The 26,446-nt window shown below is 41.8% G+C and overlaps 1 protein-coding gene across 2 annotated transcripts in view; it reads right to left on the bottom strand.

The window, feature by feature from the left end:
- The window catches only part of LOC125880848 (leucine zipper putative tumor suppressor 2 homolog), a 180,805-nt gene that overhangs the window by 20,526 nt on the left and 133,833 nt on the right, over nucleotides 1–26,446 (bottom strand). Inside the window, exon 2 of one of the 2 annotated variants that reach the window (XM_049563628.1) lies at nucleotides 4,865–4,996. The exons of the other annotated variant lie outside the window; for it this stretch is intronic. The gene's annotated coding sequence lies outside the window, so the exon portion shown is untranslated. The remainder of the gene's footprint in view (nucleotides 1–4,864; nucleotides 4,997–26,446) is intronic. 2 annotated transcript variants of the gene reach the window in all.

The following is a 26,446-nucleotide window of genomic DNA, read 5'->3' as shown; positions in this document are numbered from 1 at the left end:
TGCACTGCAGAAACGGTGGAGACTTTGAGCCAGGTTAAAAACTGTTTTTCAGGGGTTATAGTCACTACACCGAACAAAAATGTAAACACAATGGTTTGATTTTGCTCCCAGTTTAACTTAAAAATCTAAGAATTCTGGGGCGTCTGTAGCGTAGTGTAGTGTTGCACGGTATACTGGTACCAACAGTAGACCGCGGTACTAAAACACCACGGTACATATGATACCATAATGTTGGAGTACCGTAGTACTACGGTACCTAAGTTCCGTAGTACGAAGTCCAATCGCAAGAGGGTGAGTGTCCATGCGTCGTCCAATAATGGCGCGCGCTGGCCAATAACGGCGCGCGTTGGCCACCTGGCACTCAATATGCTGCTGCAGTGGTTTGTTTTCCAGTGACATGTCAGGTATTAGCTGAGCTATTGAGTGTCTCTAAGCAGTGAAAGTTATTATTAATTTATTTTTACTTGTAGGCTAGATTTGTTTATATATGCTACAGTGATTTGTTTTCCACAGAGCTCTACGGTGTGAGCATTTTACTCACATTTGCGACTAAAAATAGTTTTGTGCGAGCAAAAGAAATCATTCAGGAGCATGCTGTGTGAGTACAGATTTCAACCAGCACAGAAACGAAAGGCGAATCCTGCCGGTTGTGGGCTGAACGGGGGTCAATGTGAGGAATGAAGAATGTATTCCTGTCAAATACGGCGGCCATAGTGCTCCGCGGTGCAAGATAACGGCTTACCGGCGACTGAGAAGTCCAGCTCCAGGTCCAATAATTTCCTCTTCGTTGGTGTCATGACTGCCCAGAAATACCTGAACAGCCGAGCCGTGGCAGCACACAGGTATGTGACGTATCAGAGGAGAAACGAGCCGTTCACATTTCTCTCTTTGTGGCAGGTAATGGTCCACAAACCTCACTGCACTTTAGGGACTGTTCGTTACTTATGACGGGACTTGTCAGGGGAGGAGGGTGGCTGGTTGATTTTTTTTATTTATTTATTTTATTTTGATCCCCCCTATGTTAATCACTTATTGATGCTGTTTTTGAAGTATGGATAAGTCAGTAAGTAATTTATTCCATTGAAATATCATTGATGTATTATAGAAAAGTGATTTATCTTTTTATAAATGACAAAAGGCACATCTGCCTCATTTTTGCTGTGGTATCGTGATACTACTCAGAACCATGATACTTTCACTGGTATCGTACCGTGGGTCCCAATTTTGGTACCATGACAACACTAGCGTAGTGGATAGTGCCGGCGCCCCATGTACAGAGGCGATGCGTTGCTGCAGCAGTCGCAGGATCGAGTCCGGCTTGCAACCATTTGCTGCATGTCACTCCCCGATCTCTCTCTTACCCTGTTTCACGCTGTCCTGTACATTAAAGGCAAAAGCCCCCCCAAAAAATCTTAAAATAAATCTAAGAATTCTTTTAAGTGCACAAAAGACTTTTTTTCTCTTAAATTTTGGTTGTACATTTGTTAGTGAGCCCTTCTCATTTTCAAGATAATCCACCCATCTGACAGGTGTGACATATTAAGATGCTGATTAAACAGTGGGATTACTACACAGGTGTGCTTTGGGCTGGTCACAACAAAAGGCCACTACGAAATGTGCAATTTGATCACACAACACGATGCCACAGATGTCATAAGTTTTGAGGGAGCATGCCATTGGCTGGCTGACTAAAAGAATGTCCACCAGAGCTGTTGCCCACTAATTGACCATCATTTCCCTATCATAAGCTGTCTCCAGTGTTGTCTCCATGAATCTAACCAGCCTCACAACCACAGAATAGACCAGACCACATCCAGCGTCTTTACCTGCAAGATCATCTGAGACTATGCACTTGGACAGCTGATGCAGCAATTGGTTTGTACAGGCAAAGAATTTCTGCACAAACCATGAAACTGTTGCAGAGGCCCACCTGCGTGCTCGTTGTCTTTACCAGGGTCTTGAACTGACAGCAGTTCATCGTCGTTACAGACTTGAGTGGGCAACTGCTCACAGTAAAAGTGTTGTGTTTAAATTTATTTAAATCTTACTCAAATAACATCTGTTTGGAAATTTACTGTGACGTTTTCAGAGATGTGAGAGTCGCTGGCCAGGTCAGACCGGCCCCTTTGTCATGTGATACAGTCATGATGCTTGAGTATACTACTACTTTAATAGTCTGTTGTTGATGGCAGATTTAATCTTTCATTTACTAAGCAGTATGCAATACATACAGATTGAGTATGTAGTCGGCAGCATAATAGTATGCAAGTCTGAACACATCTATGTCTTCATTAGCTTGTGGTGGCTGACAGTAGCTAGTGTAAGAAAACTCCAGGTTAATATTGTTGTATAACGGACACATACTGAGTCAGCTCACTGATTTTATGAATCTCTATATTATCTAAATACATGAATGGCTATTGATGAAAAATGCTGGTCATAAATATCAAAAATTAGGTTTAATATGTACATTTTAAACTTGCATTAACAGTTTTTTGGTCACTTGGGGGGAAGGACGACAATCTGCAACCACAACACCAACAAGTTATCACCTTATTAAGTTGCTATATAATCATTTACAAATCCAGCAGACATGGAGCAACATTATTATTCATTCTGAGTTGTGTTTCTGGGCACCTGATGAGTGTAAGTCCGATATTCACTCAGCTCTGCTTTCGTCTCCAGGAACTTGTAAGGGAAGTATTTGGCTCTTTAGCAGCTAAAGCTAGCTGCCAACAGTGGCAGAGGATTTTCACTGAAAACAGCTGCCTGGTGCTGCTGGAAATCAGGTTGTTGAAAGCAGCCGGAGTCAAACAAAATGGCACAGTTGTAGGTCAGAAACCCAAAACAATGAGCTGAAAAATGCGATGAACAACCCCTTTCACATGACATGAAGTCACAAACAATTGTTACTATAAAAATATTGTTAGTTGTAGCTTTAAGCACAAGTTTTGACGTTAAATAAATAAATTCAAATCTCACGTTTCTCCTGATTGCTTTAATTAACATGGGACATTCATGTGTGAATGTGTGCCCTCGTTAAACCTAGAAACATCTTTGATAAGATATTTAGAGTCCCTACAATCCTGAGTAACCAGTGGATCACCAAAATAGTATTTTCTTGTCACAGCAGCAGCATGCAGCCTTTGCCTTGACCTGTAATCCACCATCTGGCCAAAACGAATTTAAAAAAAGAGAAACAACAGGATGAGATGGTGTAGTCAGAGCTCAGCTGCTCAGCTCTGTGGTGAAAAGAGGGGTAAAGTAGGGTACGAGAAGTAGGCTATGCCCTGCCACCGCCTTACACACACACAAACACAGATCTGTCCCTCTCCCTTTCTCTTCTCAACACCCCCTCTCTCTCCTTGCTCCTATAACTGGGTCACACTGGTAGGCACAAAGTTTGTCCTTCAAGCAATGAGACGGAAGAGGAAGGTCAAGGTCGTTCTCGGGCACGTCTCAACGGGAGGTCTGGAGAACACTGAATGTGCCACAAGTCCCGTCCCTCTGCAGCCAAAGCCACAGAAACGACTCTCAGTTGGAGTCCGAGATTGGACAACAAACACCATCAATCAGCCGCCCTGAGGCCACCAGTGCTGGGATAAAGAGGCAGGCTGCAAATCACCTCTGTGAATGCCACCATTAACACTGCCTCTTTATAGGCTAGAGGGGGGGGCTAACATGACTCAGCCCCTTCTGATGGAGTTGATTTAGAGGCTGAAGCAGCAAAGTAAAATGACAACTCTGTGGCTTCTTTCCCCGCCGAGGAAAAACCATGAAGGAAACTGAAGCAAAATTCCAGTTACAACACAAAATTCCAGTGTGGCTTTGCAGTAATGCTGGGTACATCTGTCTGGTGGTTTCTGGTTTATCCTCATAAGTCACATAAAGTTTATTATCCTTCAGAGATACACAAAACATTTAGGAGTGCCTTCTGCGGGGCCAATTTCTGGTGAACATTGAAAGCGGCTCCTTGGAGGCCACAATTCTAGTTTATCTGTATCTATAGCGGATGCCCAGCAGGTGGTCATCCATCACGGGCCGAGCTGCCGTCTCTCCGCAGCCCGTCAGCCTGCTTCCTTCTATATTTTCATAACAACGCCTCACGTCTGGGACCAGAAACCGACAGAAAGCTAGGCCATCCATCAATGTCCTGCATGGGGACATCACTCCCTCTGGACACTGCAGCTAAAAGTGGCCTCAACCAGCCGGCCCTTTGGACCACTTACTTCCAAAATAATCCACCACGGTGCAAAGCAATCCAGAAACACCTCCGAAATAAAACTAGTGCAAAGGTTTAGTGCTTGGCAGGGGGTGGCTCATCAGTCTCAGACACAAATGAAAACAAAGGAGACAGAGGGAGAGCTTTGTAGATTGAAATAACTACTCCTCCTAAGTCCAGTCATAAATCCACAGAAATGGGATGGCTGTATTGAGTTGGCAGGGACCCGATTTAGCCACACTCTGATTTACTGTATAATGTGCCAAAGAGATTAGGGTTACGCTTCCAGCTCTGGAATTACAGCAAAACCCTATCCATGATTAAGATCTGTTGCTAACTCCCACGCAGCAGGAATGTGTTAACATCCACACATAGTGGGATGCACACTGCAATGTCTGCAGCCAATTCTTAACGTCAATAAAGAAATTCTCGGTTTCAGATGTCATATAATTAACATAAATTAAAGCAGTGACTTTCCCGCAGTTATCCGAGAATGTTTGTAAACCCTAACCCTAAAATCAAACTTTGAGATCAGAGAAAAAGATGGTAGGTCTCGTTTCACATGTCAGGGAACAGCCAAAAAGTTCAGATGTCTCTCTTGTTCAAATTTAAACCACATTTCATCCAAAAGGCTCCACTTACCTGTTAATGACACCCTGTGTTTCGCTTCTGGAGGCCTTAAAAAAGCATGAGGTTCAAGTCGGTCGAGCATCCCAAGAACTCACACGGCAAGCAGCTCTTCATTCTCTCTTCGTCTCCCTCTGTTCTCCCAAACTGAGGGGATGAAAGGCAAGAAACAATGCATGTTGTTGAATCAGCAGAAGAGAGGCAGTGAGACTACTACCACTGTGGAGAGTTGGAAAACCTGAAATGTGACAAGTGTGTTTATAGAAGTCAGCAGGAAAGAGGAAAATCTGACTCATGACGTTAAGAAGGCTTCACATGGTCGGGACTGAGGGGGATTTTCCATGTCAACAAGAGCAGAGACTAAGCCCAGAACTAGTACCCTGTTCACTAAACAAGTATCCCCTGGGTACAGTAAAAACGCTGCTGTTGTCCCAACAACTTAAAGTCATTTTCGATGGTTACATGAGGTTTAAACTTCAGACAAACACAGCTTCCAAGTGGAAAAATACCTGTTCCTCAAATAAAATAGGAAAAAATGTGGATCAAATTCTGCCTTTACATCCAAAAAGACAAAGGGAGGTAAGAAGCACACTGCCACCATCTGGAAAGAAGTACAGAGTCCATCTGTGTCTCATTAAACTGGTGTATTAGCGGTAAAGTAATATTTAAGTTTGGAGGAGAAGAGCATGAGAAAAGACGATGAGAAGCGCCAGAGGTGAGCAGACCAGACAGTCATTATTTCAGACTGGCTATTCACATACCTTAAATTACAGTTGGCACAATCATGTTTTCTGTAAGCAATGTCCCGTCAGGCAGAACGAACTACCAACACTAACAGAAGAAGAAATACAGTAATAGCAGCATATGGTGCTGGAAAAGTCTACAGACAGTATCTGCTGTATGGGAACCAAACCACTGCTCTAAACCTCCCAGCTACAATTCTGCAGTCTCCCATTTCCAGGCCAATTTTCAAGGTGTAATTTGTCCCTCTTATTGTAAGAGTATCATTGAATTTCATATAAATCTGCAGAACCTTAAGTGCTGAACTAACTGCCAGTTGTGCCTCAAGAGATCATATTTCCAAGTATCACTGTCCATGAATTATTTACACAGTATTTAGAGACTAACTGACAGGGACAACGTGCTTACTTACGCTGTGCAATAAAAATTAACATTATGATTCTCTTACTTACTGTATCATATCACAAGTTGCGGTGAGTGTCTGTAAACTGACAAAAGTTCAGGGTGTCTATGGCAAAGGTAAATTTAAGACTTTTTAAGACCTTTTTAACACCACCTTATATGACATTTAAGACCAAATCTGCATGTGACACATGTGTGTAAGCACTCTTTCCAAGTAAACACACTGATGTCAGTTCAAAATGAACAGTAAAGAAAAATAACAATTGGGTGAATTCAAGTTTAATGTGTTTAATGTAAAAAGAAAACAAAATCTCAGCGATGTCATAAATGATATTTATAACTGCAAGTCTTCAGACTGTCCAGAGATTGTAAAGAGTCATCGGGTCTGTCAGGCTGGATACATTTTCGCAGTAATGTGACCAAAAATATTTAGGACCCATCGAATCTGAACTAAAGAATTTTGAGACTTTTTAAAGCCTTACATTAAGAAAACTTAATTGAAGACTTTTTATGACCACCTCGAAATTTCAAAAGAACAACCCAAGCAACCAGTAGCCCTGTATCTTAAAGATATTCTGTTAACAGGATTAGCATTCAGTCACACATGAGTGAATATTCGTCTCCCAATTACTTCCATTCAATGTGAGCAGAAGGGCGAATACAACATTCACTTCGGGTGGTAAAGGAGTTCAACTTTGGTGAAGACTGACCGGCAAAGTTGCAGCCTCAACCAACAGCAAAGGAAGTATGCATGCAAGAAAATGACTGTTTCCATATCTAACCAGCAGATATTGTATGATATTCGCCAGGAAAAATACAAACTGACCAATGTTAGAGATGATGCCTGCTTGGCAGTGAGTCTGGAGACAGGCATAGAACCAGGGCTGCATAATAAGCAGGAATAAAAAAAATCATCTTGCCGTCATTTTGACAAATATTGTTACTATGATACGAGTTGCGATTTTAGTGGGAAAGGTCATTTTTGCATTTAATTTTGATTTTTGCTGTGGTGTGTGCCAAAAAACACCTTCCTTACCATCTGGAATATGACTTTTAGGCCACGCACAGTCTCTTGAGCACCACATTGTTTCATTTTTAATATATTGTGAAACATTTTACCTTTATCAGTTGTCACTGTACCCTAAAGCAGTGGCTCCCAACTAACTGGTGGGTTGCTGTCCAAAAGTGGGTGTCAAGTTTGTCAAAAACACACTTAATTTTAAAACACAGTAACTTTCCAGCACAGAGCTTTTATTTTGAAGTATTTCTAAGTTTGATGTTTTTATACTTTCAGGAACAATGTTATTTATTTTTGGCGTGGATCAGGGATTTTTAAAAATAATTTCTATGGTTCCCAAGAGTTGAGATGCGCCTTAAAAACTGTCATTTGTCTTCTTCTATGGTGCAGTGGTCAGGAAAAAAAGTATAGTGCAGCAAAGGAGCACTACCACATAGAAAATAAACAGATTCAGACTTGCAGATTTGAAATGTTTGTACATTACAGGGTTGCTGTACAGACAGTGAAAAAAGTGCAAATGCTTCAATCCATGTTCGTCTGTGTAAATGAGGCATGCGTGATGAGTCACTCTATGTGTGGGTTACTCTACATGTGAACCCAACACTCAGTCATCTTGGGCTTGATTAAACACACATGACGCCAATAGCCAGCAGGTCAAGTCATTACAAACACATCAGAACAACACACTCCATAGCATCTGAAATATTCTCATACACGTGATGGGACCCACTGGTAAAGAACGACGATAAGATGGTAATAATTACTGAAAATGAAGCTGAGACAACAAGCTTTAAAATAACACTGGTGCCACTTTCTAATGAAATATTGCATGCTGAGAATTTCTAAAAAAAAAACTTATAAGGTTGTTTATTTGATGCAGATCCAAGTTTTCTCAACAGTATATTGTATTTAAAAACAAATTCAGAGGACTATAAAGACTTTGGCAGAGGCATGCACACTCTAAATGCCTCCTAGTAATCTCTGTAATAACTACGCCTTATGCGTGGAATTTTTTTGTCAAAATAATAGGATAAAACAGCAGTATGTGAGTCAATAATTTAATAACACTAAGATAAATACCATAGACTGTGGTGCACTGACTAGGAGCTGAAACACAGTGAGAGTGAAGTAGCAGCGAACTGGTTAATGTGCATCCTGTTTTATCAGCAGGATCAGGGATGTTTGCTAAAATTAACGTTACCAACTGCCTGCAGGGTTATTGCAACTGTATGGGCTTTACTTAAAGCTGAACAAGCCCTCAGCTCACCCATCTGTGCCGAACATACTGTATTAATATGTTACAGACAGATGGAATTGCTGAGGAGACTGTGGCTTCCCACATGTAATGTAGCTCCATCCAGATGGCTTTAAGACGACTCCTAACTGTAAATGTTGCTCTGAGATACTGCCAAAACACAGTGTGTACTCTGAGCCCTGTAAATTAATATCTGAACAGTTGTTTTAAATACAATCAAATTACAAATCATAAACTGGTGTTTAAGGGTGGGCTGCTCCCCTCACCTGCTTGTCCACATTAAAAAATAAAACACCAAACAGCAGAGGGAGACATACAGAGCGCACTGCATGACAACAGGGCAGATTACCATTTCATTACATTATTCATACACTGAACGGGCACCTTCAAAGACAGCTTTCAATACCACTAAACCTCACTATGACCTGCTAACTGACCCACAAATCAATCAACAATCAATGAAGTGGAGCAGTGAAGATGAGAAGTTACTTGTTCTTCTCCATCAGAGGGCAAAGACGTTTCATCAAGAACAAATTTGTACGAGTGAAGCCCTTTCAGAAAGTTCCTTTGAAGGAGACATGAACTGGTTTCATGAAAATTCAAAGCAGATAATGAACAGACAAACACCTGCAGTGGACGGAGACTTCTGTTTGAAATGGTGATAGATGAAACAGGTGACCACCAGTCAGTGTAGAGAGGATTTTATGTCCGCATTAAGTGTTTGTATACAAATAGATGAATTGATTAAGCCTGGCCCACACTTAAAGATTTTCAAATCTTAACTAATGTTGAACATGTAAGAGACACCCCACATATAATGACATGTAATGTTAAATTTGAGGAGAATTCTGTCATTGTGGCGGCACCCATTTCAACATTACAACACTTAATATTCACTTCAGTTTCAAACAGTGAGTATTAAACATTTAATATTTGCAATTTGAAATGGTTGAGACTGAGGGGGATTTTCCATGTCAACAAGAGCGGAGATGCACTGGCTTCTCTGCACTGGCCAGGATGGACTTCCAAGCAGATCAGGGGCTATAAGAAACACTTTTTTTTAAAGATATTTTTCTGGGCATTTTAGCCTTTAATTGACAGGACAGGTGAGTGTGAAAGGGGGGAGAGAGAGAGAGAGAGAGGGAGTGACATGCAGCAAAGGGCCACGGGCTGGACTCGAAGCCAGGCCGCTGCGGTAACAGCCTTGTACATGGGGTGCCTGCTCTATCCACTGAAGGCCCGTTTCCACCGCAGGAACTTCGGGGTAATTTTACAGGGCTGGGGCCATTGGTGCGTGTCTCCACCGCAGGAACCACCCCCGAAGGACAGAGTTTCAGAACTTTTACAGGGGCTAAACAAGTCCCTGCCTCGGAGTAGGTACTCAGAACGGCCCCGAAAAACTCCTGGGTGGGGCTTGGGGTTTACTTGGTGCTGATTGGATATACTCAAGGCGGGATGTGACGTCAACAGAAAGCGACAAAATAGCCGGCTTTTTTTTGATAATCGTCTTTCTTATGTCTGCCTTCTTCTTCTAACTTCTGTTTAGTACTTCTTCTTCTTCTTCTTTGTTGTTCTTCTTCTTTGTTTGTTTCTTTGCTGCGTCGCCCCGGCCATCAAACCCATTTTGCTCTGCTTTCCAAAGCGCGGCCAAAATATCGCGAGAACAAGTAGCGATCTCATACTGTGCCTGAAATCTCGCGAGAACAAGCAGCAACAGCTGGAAGGCAGAACCGGACAGTAGCCTGAAAAGTTCATTCATTTATTTTATGAAAGATTTATAGAATAATGGCTGACTTTTTGCCAGACTTTGACTTTGTGGAGGAGGAATTTGATTTTGCAGAGAGAAAGAGAGAGGCGCAACAGGTAACGTTAGAGGAGGAGAGGGGAGGAATGGTTGCTGCAAGGCTGCGTAGCTCTGGAGATTGGTGGTGTACCTGTGAATGCTGTGCCCCAGTGCCCACAGAAGAGGAATGCCTCTGTTGCAAGGAATGGGACCGGTTGCAGCCTTATTTTCAAAGTCTGGATGTGACCGAGGACGAGACACCTCCACCTGGAGTAGTATCCAGCTGGGCTTTATCTAGAGCTTGTGAGATATATTTCGGCCGCGCTTTGGAAAGCAGAGCTAGATGGTAAACAAACATGGCAGCACACCGGTAAGGTAAGACAACACGTTTAAATGTTGTTTTCTATATGTTCTCTGACATTTATCCTAACGATATGAGGTGGTCTTTGTGGGAAAAAAGCTTGTTTAGTGGACTAACTTTGCACTTGAAAGTTGCCCGTTCACTTACGTTTTAACAGGTCTGACGCTACTATGTGCCCCGGCTGTATCTAGGCTAACGGCTAACATGCTAACTATTATTTTTATGTCACTAGTCACTTGAAACAAATTTAGGACAATAGGAGACAGGTTGAAATAAACAGAAATTTCCCTTTAAGCCACCGACGCCCCAAGTAAGAAACACTCTTAATACACATCATACCACAGAAGGATCTGGCAAGAAGATCTTTAGAACCATCAAAAAACTGGGGCTTTGCTGACCATTGTCAGGAGGAAAATTAAGCCCAAAATCAGCTTGATTCTCATGTAGTCTGTGCCCGGCTTTATTGATCATTTTACCTTCAATATCTTTGGATTGTGTATTTGGGAAAATAAATAAATACATAAATAAACAAACAAACTGATGCTGCATGGCCAAGATGGCATTCCAAAAACACCATAATGACCTGAACACGAATGATATTTTTACTGGAAATTACTTTTGAAAAAGAGTCTCCTGACGTGAACTGCAGAAACAGACCGGAGACCAAATTATCTGTCAAGCAGCCAAGAACTGCCACTGTCACAGATGATAAAAAACCCCCTCAAAAAACCAGACTGAAAAATGCTAGCTCTTGGAAAAACAAAACAAAACAAAAAACTGCTTACAGAGAGCCTATGTGTGAGTATGTGACTGACACAAAGTGGGATTGACAATATAATATAATTAAAGTATTTCATGTTTTACTTTTACGTTTTATGGTCGAGGTTGTCTAATATTTGGGCCATTATGATAGATTTCTTTTCTGTGTGATTGCTTGATCTGGATCAAGCATATTACATTACTACTCAATCTATGAAAAGAATCAACATCCCAGCTTTATCCTTCTCTCCATCTCTATTTAGACTATCAAATAAAATCTGCCTCCTCCTGTCTGTCACCACCTTTCCTTCACCTTTTCACACCATTCACAAGCCTCTGAACACACAACAGTAAAGCCAATCAGTCGATGGCCTGTGAAAGCTGTCGACCTGAATAAAGGCCAAAGGAGAACAGAGGTAAGGTTTGTGCATCTGTGCAGTCCTCAAATTGCTCTGCATATCTACATAACATTTGGACATCTATGTGGGTGTCCTGTAGGATATTCAGAGCACATTCAAAGACAGTTATTATCTCCTAAAACCTGACACTGGTGATAGACGGATGACAGATGAGAGAACACAGAACACAGATTTAGGTTTAATCTGTAGGCAGAGGGGTCAGCAATCTCCCAGCTGACCAAAGACGAAAAGAAAAAGAGCCCCGGGAGACAGAGACGGTCGCCTGTTCAGTATCTCACCAAGAAATGCAAGATTAATCCTGTTCAGACAAAATAAGCAAATAGACATAATCTAAATCTATTTCAACAGGCTTTTGCAACTATCAAATAAAAGTAAGGATTACTTTAATTACCAAAATCAACATATAATGCATGGAATAGCTCAGGGGTCTTATGGTGACAACTGGAGGTTTCATAATACACAGAAAAAGTTCAAAAACAAGATATAAATACGCTCAAAGTGACTTCTGGTAACACTTAAAGCTGCCTCCCACCAGATGAGCACGGTTATATGCACGCGCTTCATACAGTAACCCATTGTTCCTCATACACTGATTTATCTAACCTCGCTGAATTGCACAGTTGCACACAGCACATTCACTCAGACCCTCCTTGCCCGCTCTCTTTCTGTTCATCACACCACAAATGAGACAAGAATTAGCTGCTAGCCACCCCACAGTCCCTCCACCTTGCTCCTCGCCACTGTGGACTGCTTCAGCGGGAGGAGCTTGGGAGACGGCCTTTGGGTTGGCGGCTGCAGCAGCTTGAATTCGGCCAGTGCAAACCCCTAGTGCCAGTGTGGCCAGTGGCCGCGCTCAGGAAGCAACAGAAAGTTCGCTGGTCCAGTGGGGAGGCGGGGCTGGAGCTGGAGTTTGCACTGGCTGGATTCAGGTTGCTGTGGACACTGAATGGGGGTACGTCTCTGGAGCTGCTGCTCGTTCTCCTCCCAGTGAAGTGGTCTGTAATACACGCTATGCTGAGAGGCTCTAGCTAACGTTAGCTACATAAATGTGACTTGAAGCCGCAGCTATGAGCCCTTAGCTCCTGTTAGCAGAAGGCTAAACTATTAGCAACATTTTCTCTCAATTTCTGAAATGCTTTGCCGATACTGACGATTATTGTCAGACTCTCTTTTTGATCAGTCCACCCTCCTTTCTCTGGGTTGCTCTACAGTGTAGGTAGTTGTTGCCAATGCTGGAATAGCAACTTTGCCTGCTGGATTGTCTGCCACTGAATCAGGCTTTTGCCAAAAGGCATACACGCTTATCTGCAATTGTAGGGCGGCCAATAGGAATGCCCTCTCTCTGAAATGACCTGTGATTGGCCAGTCTCCCTTTACAGGCTAGGTTTCCTACAGCCTGAAAACAGAGCCATGAGGAGGTGCAGTAGTCTAGTTTTCTCTCAGGCAACTTGAATTACAATGTGCTCCAAGGATGTAATGGGATTTTTGCCCAATGAAGCCAAACTTAACCAGCCACCCCCAGCTTTAATGAGCATTTCCAATTATTTTTTGCTTTTTTAGATAAGAGATTTGGTCACTTGTGGCCGGCAGAAAAAAGCAGTAAACACAACCACCTATTATCATCCTATAAAGCTGATATGGTGAACTTCTTAGCAAACAGTTACCTAAGTTACCACTTATCCAGAAGACATGGCACAACACTAGCAATCATTTAGAGTCATGTTTGTGTCCAACTGACGAAAGCAAGTCCAATATTTACTCTTCTTTTAGCCCTGCTTTGAAACCCTATGGAAAACATAGCGGTGCAGAGACACCAGGATTTGCAAAGACAATAAAAAGGACAGCTGGAGATTTACAGTCTGATTACACTTACAAACATTTGACATTAGTTTGTGCGGCCTGTTTGAGAGTCATGGCATACAGTAAGTATTAAGCTGCACCGTGCAGTGGTCAGGAGGTTTCATTAAATAGGAAGGAAAGAAAGGAGGTACAGGAAATAAATTTAGATACCTATTGGGAAGGGCAGTGTAACAGAGAGGAAGAAATGAGGATAAATGAGGTTCAGTGTTTGCCAAGCTTTCTCACACACACACACACACACACACACACACATACACACACATGCACGCGCACACACACACACACACACACACACAGGACTATTAAAGTGGCGGCCCACTTCTTCCCTATCCAAACACTGCCACCCCACAGCACTTAGGTTTATTGTCCTAATGTTCAACCGTGTGCCAAAGGTTCCACACAAGTTAACAAACCCAATAAGAGATGGAGGAACCAACACACGCTGAACAAAGGCCGCTCAGAAAATAGGGAAGTGGTGCAGCATAAAGACATATTGTAGATACAGACGTGTTGACAACACTGTACCCTGGATAACTGAGAAAATGACAAAGAAAGCACACCAGGCTATTAGGAACAACTAAAACATGCCTTTCATTTTCATTTTACAGCTGCTTGCTTGTGCAGGGTTGTGGTCAAGAACATAATAACAGCATAACTGCAGAGGAAAAACAACGTATGGAGAAGACTGGACGTTCATACAGCTGTTTATTTTATAGGAGAAAATGGGCAGAGGGTGGGAAAGGAATCCACTGGGGAAACTGGCATGCCTGCCTTGTCTGGACAGCAAGAGATGGCCCACATGGAAAGCATCACATTCCATCTTGCAACAGCACAAAATCTCTGTGTTTTCACAAAGATCCTCATTTAGGATCATCCAGGCCAAACCTCAAACATCCTCCCACATTTTAGAAACCTACAGAGAGAAGACTCCATCTATTTCTACTGTGCTGCTGAGGATGAGGAGGAGACGAGGAAGGACCAGGGGTGCAGCTGTCAGTGAAGAGGTGGTGGGTTTTTGGGCTGGACTGCAGAGGCGAGGCCAGCCCAGCCCTATTAACGTGAAAGGCTGTAAGTGAGTGAGTGAGTGAGTGAGTTAACTGTGGTTGGATAGATGAACTGTGCATTGTTTGAATACTCAACATCGCTTGTCCTCTCCAAGTGCGCAGGCAGGACGGACAACTCTCCACACTAATTTCTTCAGACCCACTTCCCCTCCGCCTGCATAAGCCCTTATGCAACGCTGTGACGCAGCTACTGCCCAACCGTGCATCCCACCACCCACGGAGCTTCTGATCCACACCCTCGCTCTTCCCTGCCACCTTTCCACCTCTCAGTCAGCCTGCCTCCCACCACATGGCCAGCCTCTCCACTTAACAACGTCCACTTCAGGACTGCGTGTCTTCTATGTATTTATGCATGTCAGTGCCTGTGTTTAATGGAGAGTGTGTCTGTGTGCCGTCCATCTCGTGGCCTCTCAGCAGGAGATTATAACCAGGGCAGAAATCACACCGAGCGCGAGGAGAAATGTATTTAAAAATACCCAAAACAACCAGCCTCAGGGAGGGGTCGCCCCACTTACACACTGTACCTCTAACTGCAAGAAAACTAAACGAAGGCGAAAGGGATGGAGACAGTTACAGCAGTGTTTCAAGAGTGGTAAAAACTTTCTTTTCTGATATCCAAGCTTTTCAGAAACAACAAAGGACACATGGTGAAGTGTTACCCTTCAAACTGAAATTGAAATTTTTTTGAAAACCTGTCAAATAAAGAGTAATATGACCTTGTTAGGTGAGAGTGAAATGAAGGAAAATGTGGAGAAAACTAAAGTAGAGTTTGAAACAGAGAAAAGGGGAAGAGAGGTGGGTAGATGTCAAAGGTTTTTAAGAATGACTACAGATAACTTGGGTCTTATTTTCATAATTTGGGCTATCTATGATAGATCTGTACTCACCAAAGTCGAGGCAAGAAACGGATGATCAGAGGTAGTACACAAGCCAACAGTTTAGCTAGATTCTGCATACCAGTTAACTTCAAGGTGGAATCTACGTAACATTTCAGAAACTGTGTAAGCATAACGACAAAAAATTGGAGGTAGATGTTCAAAGATTTATCGTCACTGACTACAATACTGATTCCTACTGACTTCAGTTTAGTGGTACGTACAGGATGTTGCTGGTTAAGGCCCCGATCAGACAAAGCATACACCACACTGCCTTTTTGTTGAAGCTTGCCTCGATCAGACAGAGCACTTTTTGCTTTTTTATATTGTTGCTAGGGCAATCACTGAATCACCTGTCCTTAGCTTAATCGCTATTTTGCTGTGAGGTAAACTCACAGACCTGTCCCTTAAAAATCAGCATAAAAACTGAACAGGTGGAGAACATATGGGGACAGGACACAGGGAAACAGATATCAGTGTTGCTATATGAGACCGTCAGAAAGAGGAGAACTCAGAGGAAGTACCACGAGCTCCCCCTGGATGAAGGGGACAATTTGATAATCTGATGGGATTCAATGGGCCTGGTAAAACGTGAGAAAGTAGTTGGTTATAACTCATTTTAGATGTGTCTTGCAGCTTGCCTAGTTAGGCGATGATGAGTGAGCTAAAATTAACTACACACTGCAGGCTACCAGATAAAATCAACATAAACCACCACACACTGAACTGAATTACTATGATTTTATTTAACGTGTTTCGCCCGTGGCTTATTCGGGTTTGCTCAACAGAATCACATGAGCACTCACAGGTGTGCTAAATATACATGGATCACATGACTAATTATCGTAGTTATTTGACTTTTCTTTCACATTCTTCAAAAGATAATTTACAATTCATCCAAAGAGCAGAATAAATTTACACAAAATTACATGGATCAAAAAACAAAGCAAGATTCATAAAGAGTTACAAGGCTACCACTTGACTTGTTGTCAAGAGTTGAAGTTTTCTCAAAAAACTGAAGATACCCCATGCTAAGCCGTGCCTCTCTCCTGGGTGCCAGCCGGTGCAGGACACATTACATGAAACAAAAAGGAAATTAAAGCTCCAGCACACACCAGATTACAAAAGTTGACGCATACTGGCAGCTAACATTAAAAACAAATACAAAGCGAACTACGCTGCAGGCTGCTAAAAGTGCTCTGTCTGATTGGGGCCTCAAGCTGCCACAGAACTAGGCCTACAAAATCAAAGTTTAAAAAGATCAATAGCTCAGCAGCCATCTGGTGCAACAAAATCACATTACAGTACTTCTACAGCTTTTGTAACCAACTTTATATCTCAGCTGAAGTGAACACGGTGCTCTCAGTCACCAGTGTGACAGGAGCTGCTAAAAGCCTCTGATTCAGTCAGCACTAACAGTGATTCAGTATTCTCAGTTCAGTTTGAAGATTCGCTGATAAAGATTAGGTGGTACATGTACTCAACATTTCTACAGCAAGTACAGTGAGTCAAAGCTGAAGCAAGGATTCGGTATATAAACTGTGATGGATATTTACAGACAATCAGACATTTGGGGTATTTATTTTTACGGTTTGCTTGTGTTTTATCTTCCAAATAAGTCTAGTTGACCTGGAGGTTTGTTTAAAACCTGTATGAAAGCTCCAATTTCTTATCAAAACTGATATTAATTTTAGCCAAAACTACAAAAATAAGACCTAGGTTGTAATAATCTGGACTTGCTACAGATGGTTAGGAAGCAGAGATGTGTTTTTTATTTGGTTGGGGACATTTTTTTAATCTAATACAGAACTTAATCTCAAACTGCTGACCTGTTTGTCTGTTTTTTTTTATTGCTGTGTTTTCTCATGTTCCTGACCACAGTGTCTAAGAATGCCTGTGGGCTTCACCAGAGCCAGAAGGTGCGAGATGGATTACAGCAGGATACCGGGCAGTTGACACAGCTGAGGAGTAAGTGAGTGGGAAAATGATGATGAGAGGAGAAAAAGAGTGTGAGAGCCGCAAGGCAACATGTAATAAAAAAAGAGGAGAGGAGTAGGAGTCATGGAGGGTCCAGGCCTGTACATAAGCACATATGTGCCTCCCTGCAGCAGCTGTGAATATCATGATCACACTAACTACCTCCGCCAATCACAGCTGCTCGTGGGAACAGGGCACACTGTTTTTCATGCTCTTTTTCACAAACGTAATCATCCACAAGTGACAACAGATGATGCAGCACACTACGCATACATGGTGTGTAAAATATTCTCCTACACAGCTTGTCTCTGGGATCAAGGCCAAACATAGCACAATTGTGCCTCCGTCCTGCTCTGACTAAACATGACGTCTGTGCCCATGAAATCCGACTGAGCGGCAACCTTTAAGGCTGACAAATGAAATCAAAGCAGAAGTGCCAAAAACTGCAGTTCCCTGAATGGCCATTTCAGGCTGGCTCCGGAAGCAAGTCAAGCCCCATTAACACCCATGTTACAATGCCTGACTTCCAGCAGAAATAAACATGTCTACAGCCTGGTACAAAATATGGTTTAGGTCTCTAAAGCAACTTTCAACATTCATGACTGTTGTTCAGGGAGTGAAATTTAATACAAGTCACCTGTTTACATTTTATTAAGGCTTAAAGTTACACATATTTAAGAGCTTTAAGGACTACTTGAGTGACGGGCTGTCTACAAGGTGTCGCTACAGTCTATGAGTCAGATCCATCCCTTGCTCCTCAACAGCTCCATCATCTCATCTAAATATGGTCACTTCTTGCTCCAAAAAACCCAGATGGCAATGGGCGAAACGGGAGTCCACAAACCAATGGGTGACGTCCATTATTTTATACAGTCCATGAATCTGACCAGTAACACTCTACCTCTCTTTCAGTCAAACAGAGAAATACTTTAGCTTTCTGAAGGCTTAACTTTAAGCTAAACAGTAACGTCAGCATGCTAACATGCTCATAATGACAGCATCTCAGTTTGGGATGTTAGCATGCTACCATTCGCTATAATAGGAGTCAAAACACAAATTTAGCCGAGTCTGATAATAGTTTTGCAGGTATTTGAGTTGAAACTAAAGAACTGGACAAATTAAGTTTTACCCAATGATGACGCTAGAGGTCAGGTGATGACCAAAGTTTTATCCAGGGGGTGCCCACTAGCTCACCTAGTAGAGCCAGTGCCCCATGTACAAAGGAAGCTATGTCCTAGCCGCAGCAGCTGAGGGTTTAATTCCAACTCTGGCCCTTTGCTGCACGTCATCCCTCCCTCTCTCCCCCCAGTTCACACTCGACTTTCCTATCTAATAAAGGCAAAAATGCCAAAAAATAATCTTGACAGGGACATGAATGTCTGAACGAAATTTAAGAGCAATCCATCCCAGAACTGTTGAGACACTTCACTCAAAAGAACAACTGTGAGCCTCACAGTGGCACTAGATGAAAAGTAGATCAGTAGTATTTCCTATCCTCTGGGTACCTTGAATATCTCTACAAAATTTTATGTCAGTCCTCCTAATAGTTGAGATTTTTCAGTCTCAACCAAAGAGGTGCATCATCTAGCCAACAGAGCCATCCTGGAGCCATGCCACCACTAAACTGCTCAGTAGAGGTCCAACCAGAAACTGATGCAGTCTGAGTGATTCAATGACTTCTGAGTCCACTTTTTTCCCCTGGTCACAGAGTGATGTCGATGGCGGTGACTTTGCTGTGAAGGCAGCAAAGTCCAGCCGCTCTGGTATCTTACGAAACTGTAAATCTAATCAGCACCGCGGCCGTTCATTTGGACCCATTCATAAAGTGGGTGAAGGTAAAGATACAGCAATGTGGTTTAATACTGATGGGAAAAAGAGCACACGTTTGGGAGAGATTTAAAAAAAAATAATGTGGGTAAAGTAGTGGAGCAGAGAGGAGGATTATTTTTTATTACAGCTGTAAGTGTTCAAGGGATGAACACTGAATAAAAAACTGCATTGGTTGCATTATTTCCACTTTTTCATCATGGTCAGATAGAAAACAACTTTCTAAATACAGTGTGTGGTGTGTTTAAGAGTCAAATTCAGCCAAGACAGGGCAAGTAGTTAAAACTGAAGTTTGGTGCACTAAGTAACTGACAGTTATTCTGCTGACTGATAAAATGAAGTTAATTTTTGAAGACCACATAATCAATCTGAAAAGAAACAACAGACGAATCCACAATCGAGCTGAAACAACTGGACAACAAAATTATTCGTCAACTGTTTTGACAAGTCAAGTTTTTTTTGGGGGGGGGGGGCATTTTTTGCCTTTAATTGATAGGATAGTGAAGTGTGAAAGGGGAAGAGAGAGAGGGAGAGACATGCAGCAAAGGGCCACAGGCTGGAGTCGAACCCGGGCCGCTGCGGCAACAGCCTTGAACATGGGGCGCCTGCTCTACCACTAAGCCACCGACACCCCGTCAAGTTGTTTTTCCAAACAAAAATGCCCAAACATTCTGTGGTTAGAGCCTCTCAAAAATGAAGATTTGAAGTTCTCTTTTGTCATTTATGATAGTAAACTGAATGGACTTTGGATTTTTGGTCAGTTATGATGAGCATGCGTCACTATTCTGGAACATTTTATAGAAAAAAGGAGTCATCGAGGAATTAATTTGGCACATTTATACATACTGTAAATAATTAATAGTTGCAGTCCTAAATCAGAATTTGAAAAATATTAATTGGAGCCATAGCTGTATAATAATAACTGGATACCACACGCCAAAATGGCACGTATTCAGACCAATGGAACTGCTCCCCTCGGCATACACCAAGTTGTTAGCTACCGGGTTTACTTCTACAATATGCGCCCACTGCAAATGCACAGTAGTGTTTCTAAAAACTTCATAATAAAGAGAGTCATAGCAGAACTTGTTTGCAGTTTGAGATGTCCTATCAACAGGAGTTTTTGGCTGCAATACTACAAGTGGCCACTAGGAAAAACTAGATTTGTTCTAGTTGGAAAATTACAGATAATACTTATAATATTGATGATAGCTCTGTTCTATTAAAGTGTCCAAGTGAGCCAGTATGTACAATACCAGGACCCTAAAACTGAAGCAACTAACTGGAGTCACTTATTTTATTTTTTTGCATGTGTGCTTGAAATCAATTAGCACACAAGCTAAATCCTACTGTATTATCTAAATAGAGGGTGAAAACATAGAGTTGATGAAGAATCACATTAAAATGAACAAACATCAAAGTATATGCACTGTGACACTGTACAGAATATGTTCCAGTTTCTTTACTGAGATGGTGAAAAGGTTATTGTGCAGGAAAAAGATGACAGAAGTTTTGGTGGACTTGCATTAGAGTAACTTTTGACATAAGTTAGTCATTGAAGCAAAAAGACAGAAGAAGTACAAGACTGGACTGGCATTAAGGATACTAAAATATTTCAGATATGGATGGTGGGTGTTTTGGTGCTATGGTCCATTTGCATTGAAATGGGGCCATTAGTCAAAGGTCCAGGAAAGGAGTTGACAAAATATGGCATTTTGGGAGGTAAAAGATTTTGAGAGATTAATGACCGCTGTGCTCTGTACCTGAAAATTAGGCCAAAGCAAAAATCCCATGAGGTCTGACCAGAGAAAATAAAGTGGGAGGTCTGTGTGTGTGTGTGTGTGTGTGTGTGTGTGTGTGTGTGTGTGTGTGTGTGTGTGTGTGTGCATCATACATATGTTCCTTAATCCTCTAAATACTCTCTATCTGTATTTTTCAGATATTCATAATCACAGACGTCACCTGCTCGGGTCAGACACACACTCATTAGAAAGAAAGGGAAGAGGAAAACAGGAGTCCTGACCCATTCCCAGACTCAGGGATTAGGGGTCTCTGAAACCTCGGCCCCGGCCTCCCAGTGCCCTCAGACAGCTGTGCAGTCCAGCTGTGCACCAAACTCTGGAAAGGAATACCAAACCAACCCAGGAGAGGAGATAAGGTCACGAGCCACTGTCTGAGGTTAAAGGATGGGAAACAACTTCAAATGCAGATCACTGTTGGAACTAAAACTGCAAGACATTTCAATTAGGGCTAATTACTTGATTAATCATTTGGTATTTACGGTGTTTTTACAAGGAAATGCTCATCACAAGTTTGCAAAGCCCATGGTGGCATCTTTAAATGTCTTGCTTTTTCCAACAAACAATCTAAAAGCTCAAGATATTAAGCCAAAGATATTCAGTTCACCATCATATACATTTTTTTAAAAAGAAAATATTCACATTTAAGAAGCTTGAAGCTGTGATTTTGCTTGAAAATTACTCAGTGACTTGACTTATTGATTCGACTCTAATCTCAATATAATATTGTGATACTAGGCTGGGTAGATAGAGGATGTTTGTCCTTATAGTGTACATAGAATAAAAGGTACTCTATGGAGAAATGTTTTGATGAGCAGGTCTCTGTGTTGTTTATGTCTCGTTCTCTACTATCATGTGGACGAGAGTGCCGACGTCACCCGTGAACTAAAAGAGGAGCTGCGTGATGTCCCTCGGCAAACGGAGACAAAGAAGACCGCTGGACGATGTAAACACGGTTGTAAAGAATGCTAGTTCCAAAAAATATAAATTTTAAATCAGCTTTGAAAATGATTTATGGACGAAAAAAGGCGATCAACATAAGTGATTTTGAGAAATAACTGCTGAGTGAAAAGATATGCAGACAATTCCCTTCCACCCACCTCTAGTTTTTAATAATTTAGTTCATTTACACCAGTTTTCTTAACGTGGTTACAATGTGAGATTTAGAAGAAAGGTCAGAGTGAACTGATTAAACAACAAAACAGATTTAACAAAGCTTAAATCTATGATTAGAGTTTATGATTTAGACTTTCGCAAGCTCTGTAAGCTCTTGCCCTTGGTGGGCAATCACCAGCCAAGAGTCACAACATACTGACAAAATATTTTTCAGTCACTATCAGACATCCTGAGAAGACCTGTGGATCCTGATCCACTGACTGCACTCTTTGGTATTAAAGGTTCTGATCTTGTGTTAACCAACCTCCAACATTAAATTATACTATTCGTAACCCTACTAGCACGTAGATTGATATTAGTAAATTGGAAGCAAACACAGGCTCCTGTCCATTCTGCTTTCGTGACGGATGTGATGCACCACTTGCATTTGGATGAAAGTCTTATTAGGAGGATGTGAAAACAAAATCTACCAGATCTGGCAACCCTGTATAGACCACCTTAAGAACAATGCACTAACTCTTTCCCCTAACTAGCCAAGTTTAAATGACACAAAAGATGGTCAATCTGACATCCTTCTAAATCCTCCTTATGCAGATCTATTTGCTCCAAAGAAGAGGAAGGAAGGAGTGACGGTTAAGGCCAACTGCGCTCACTATGTTTTGTCAACATACTGCATGTGTTGTGGATTCAGCATATTGCCTGGGTTTTATACAGTGTTGTGACACCACAGCAGATCTTTAACAACCAGCAGTCTGACAACCACACTGTGAAACCCTCCAAGCAGATACAAATCTATGCACAGCAAGTCCTCCTTTTGCAGAAGTAGGTGCTACACAAAAAATGTAAGTTTAACTAATGATGTATTCCTCCTCTTGTCATGTACAGACTAAACACAAATAAGCCTGACGCCTTCTTTGCCTCATAGCTCATTGTTTGATAATCCTCCTAGTGTCATTATTTTGGACTGTTTTAAACAGTGCGGTGTGGGAAACTGTGCAACATCACTAATTACAGCAAGCAACCAGCGACAGCAGAGTAAACTCAACACAATGGGACACTACAAAAACAAAGAAACCCACAAAACACTAAATCAGCATTTCATGTGACATGATGGGCCCTTGGGAAAACTAAAAACACAACAGAGTCCTCATGTTGCCTGACAGCAAAACACCGCCCACTATGTTCCCATTGTTATCATGTCTTCTAAAGTGTCCCTCTTTCTGTTTGTTCTTCAAGGAGACGGCTTTTGAAGCAGCAACACAATGAATGGAGGGACTTGACCTCCAGTTTAAACAGCTCAAGGGCAAAAATTCACAGCCGCAGCACGACAGAGAGGTATCACTTACAGAAAACACATTATCTATTATGAAACAGGGGCTTTCAGACTAATAAATACCCACACCTCCACCCCTGTCTCCCTAATTTCACAATGTCAAACAACAAGGTGTGTTCCTACAAATAGATGATTAAAAATTAAACTGTGCACCTGAGGACATACACCCACATGTCATGAGCACACAGTATACACACACTCAGGTATACTTAACCCTTTACGGTGGCCTAAATATCACATGAAAAGGTGGCACTGCTGCCTCAGAGGATCATTTGATGGCTTTAATCCTCAAGGCCAGAGTACTATGTACATATTTGCCACCTTGAATTACAAGCATGTATTTTCTATTTTACAACAGGGAGTGGTGCAAAGATACAAAGTCGTCTCATCTCTGCCAGCTCTGACATAAACAGGCTCAAAAGCAAAGCAGGTTTTATGCTCATGAAGGAATGCAAAAGGGAATATATTAAAAGAGGAAGTGAGCAACGAGCTGGTGGGAAAAGATGAAAGAGAGCTTGACATGTACATCAAAAGATAATTATAGTTTATCGCTATTTGGGTCCTGTTGTCATAGTTTTGCAATCATATATATGTTAGCTATGATAGCATCACACATCAAGATGTAGGAGTGCGGCAACATCACTAACAATAAGGTCCAGAGGGGCAAGGAAACAAGCTTTAAGAGATCAGACAGGTTGTAAACCAGCCAAAAATCGAGCCAGTTTATCTAAACCATTTGATTTGGCGGTAGACTTAAAGTAAGCACACCTGAACTGTTTAAACAATCTCTCATGGCACAGGTAAATTAAGTAGGCCAATGCTGAAGCAGGAAGTTGGTCCGTAAACTGTGATGGATGTTGACAAAGGACAGTTTCGATCATAATCTTTCTGTTCAGCTTTAGTTTTTCTTTCAAATAAAGTTAGTTAACCTGGGTGGATGTTACAAACCTGCCTGATTGTCTGCCTGTTTGTTTATCTTGTCCCATTCTTCTTCTTCTTCTTAGCCATGTTGCCATTAACAGACTGGTCCCCAAACTACAAAAGATTAGAATGGACCAGGATTGTACTTTAAAGCCTGCAAAGAGAATCTAAACTACTAAAGTTGACTTCAAGTTGTTAGGCGTTTACTTATTCTGTGATCAGATGACCTAATCTGACCTAAATCTGGAAACTGTTAAGATTACATTTCAGTTCTTTGGACTTCTTTCTTTAAAGTGTTGTTTTAAGTTCTCTATTTACGACTGAAGCATAAAGCAGTTTGGCACGTTTTGTCAAATTATCAAAAGGGTTAAAAAGAGGAGGTATATGGAGGGGTGAAGTTCCTCCTCTACCGGTGTCCCCCAAGGGACGGAATAGTCAACTACAAGAGACAAATAATTGTTTGATCCTGTTCAAATTGTGCCATGAATTACACATATGTTTGTCAATTTCAAGGATAATTTTTCAAGTCAAGAACGTTGCAGTCTGTCATAGAACCATTTTGTTCTGTGTGCACCAGCTAGCTAGGTAATTTAATGTTCCCCACTCAAGTGTAATGTCATTTCACTTGATGTATTTTATCCAGCGACTTCCTGGGGGAAGATCCCCAGAAGGAGCTGGAAAGCGTTGCTGGGGAGAGGGACGCCTGGAATACTTTGCTCAGCGTGCTGCCCCCGTGGCCCGACTTCAGATAAGCACTTGAAAATGGATGGACTTCTGATCTTTTCATCAGCGTGGAAGTGAAAGAACAAGCAAGACCTGTTGCTTGTTTGAGCTAAACACACAGACATCGTAAAGCTAGAGATAAAGTTATGACATCACCTACACGACTTTTGCAGTCATTCTAATTACGTGTTTTCACAGTCTCATACTTCAACAGTTTTACAACAAATCATGACTTTCTTGACATGACTTCTTCTTTTAATTTGACTGATTGATCACATGTGTAATTCATGGCACAATTCAATCAAAAAAGTTATGTATAATTTTGGTTTAAAAGAATATCGAGTCCATTTTTTTTTTTTTTTTTAAGATATTTTTGGGGCATTTTTAGCCTTTAATGGATAGGACAGACAAGCCTGAATGGGGGAGAGAGAGAGAGAGGGAGTGACGTGCAGCAAAGGGCCACAGGCTGGAGTCGAACCCGGGCCGCTGCGGCACCGGCCATGTACATGGGGCGCCTGCTCTACCACTAAGCCACCGACGCCCGATATCGAGTCCAATTTAAGATTTGATGTAAATTGTTATTTTGTTAAATTGTCTCCTCCTCAAACAACACTACAACACTACATGAGTTGTTTGACAAGAGGCCCAAATGGATGCTGATTTATTAATAATTAAAACTCTAACTTTGAGATAAAATGCTGTGAAACTCTTTTAGTAAACATGCAGACTCATAATATTCCTGTCATGTAGAAGACCAGAACTCGAGAGCTCTACATGGATGCTAACACCCTGACATGCTGATAAAGCTGTTCCTCTGAAGATGTTCGAGCTCGCCACGTGCTTCACTTGAAGCATTATCAATGCAAATAAACTGTCAAGGCTCACAGTTGTCCTTTTCAAACTTGCTGAGGTAAGCGTTTGACCTCTGCGTGCCTTTAGGCTGAAGAAAATTTGAATACAACATCCTGTGGAGTTGGGGGTTGAGAGCTGGAGCTGCTCTGCTGCTCAGTTTGTTTGCTCTTCTTTGTCATGTTATCATCTCGCTCCAAGTATGTGGCCTTTGTTTACAAATGAGGCAGCTGCTGCACAATAAATAGACGATGTGCTTTTTTTAGCCTCATTACATAAATGAGCACACTTGGGGATTTCTTTTTTGTATCAACACATTACAGAGCTGCTGTGCACATATGCGCCATAAATCCCTCTTAATAGAAATCCAATTTACCAACAAGCAAACTTTTGTGAATTATATTTGCGTTTCTGCTGGTAAAACATAAAACTGTGGAGCTCTGGTCCCACAGTGCACCTGGCAACGCTATAATACCATGAAAAGTGCCTCTGTGTCGAGTAGCTGCAGACAGCGT

This window comes from Epinephelus fuscoguttatus, linkage group LG20 (assembly GCF_011397635.1).
Source record: "Epinephelus fuscoguttatus linkage group LG20, E.fuscoguttatus.final_Chr_v1".
NCBI classification, from domain to species: Eukaryota; Metazoa; Chordata; class Actinopteri; order Perciformes; family Serranidae; genus Epinephelus; species Epinephelus fuscoguttatus.
Note: the sequence above shows the minus strand (reverse complement) of the source record. Positions and strands in the feature narration are given on the sequence as shown.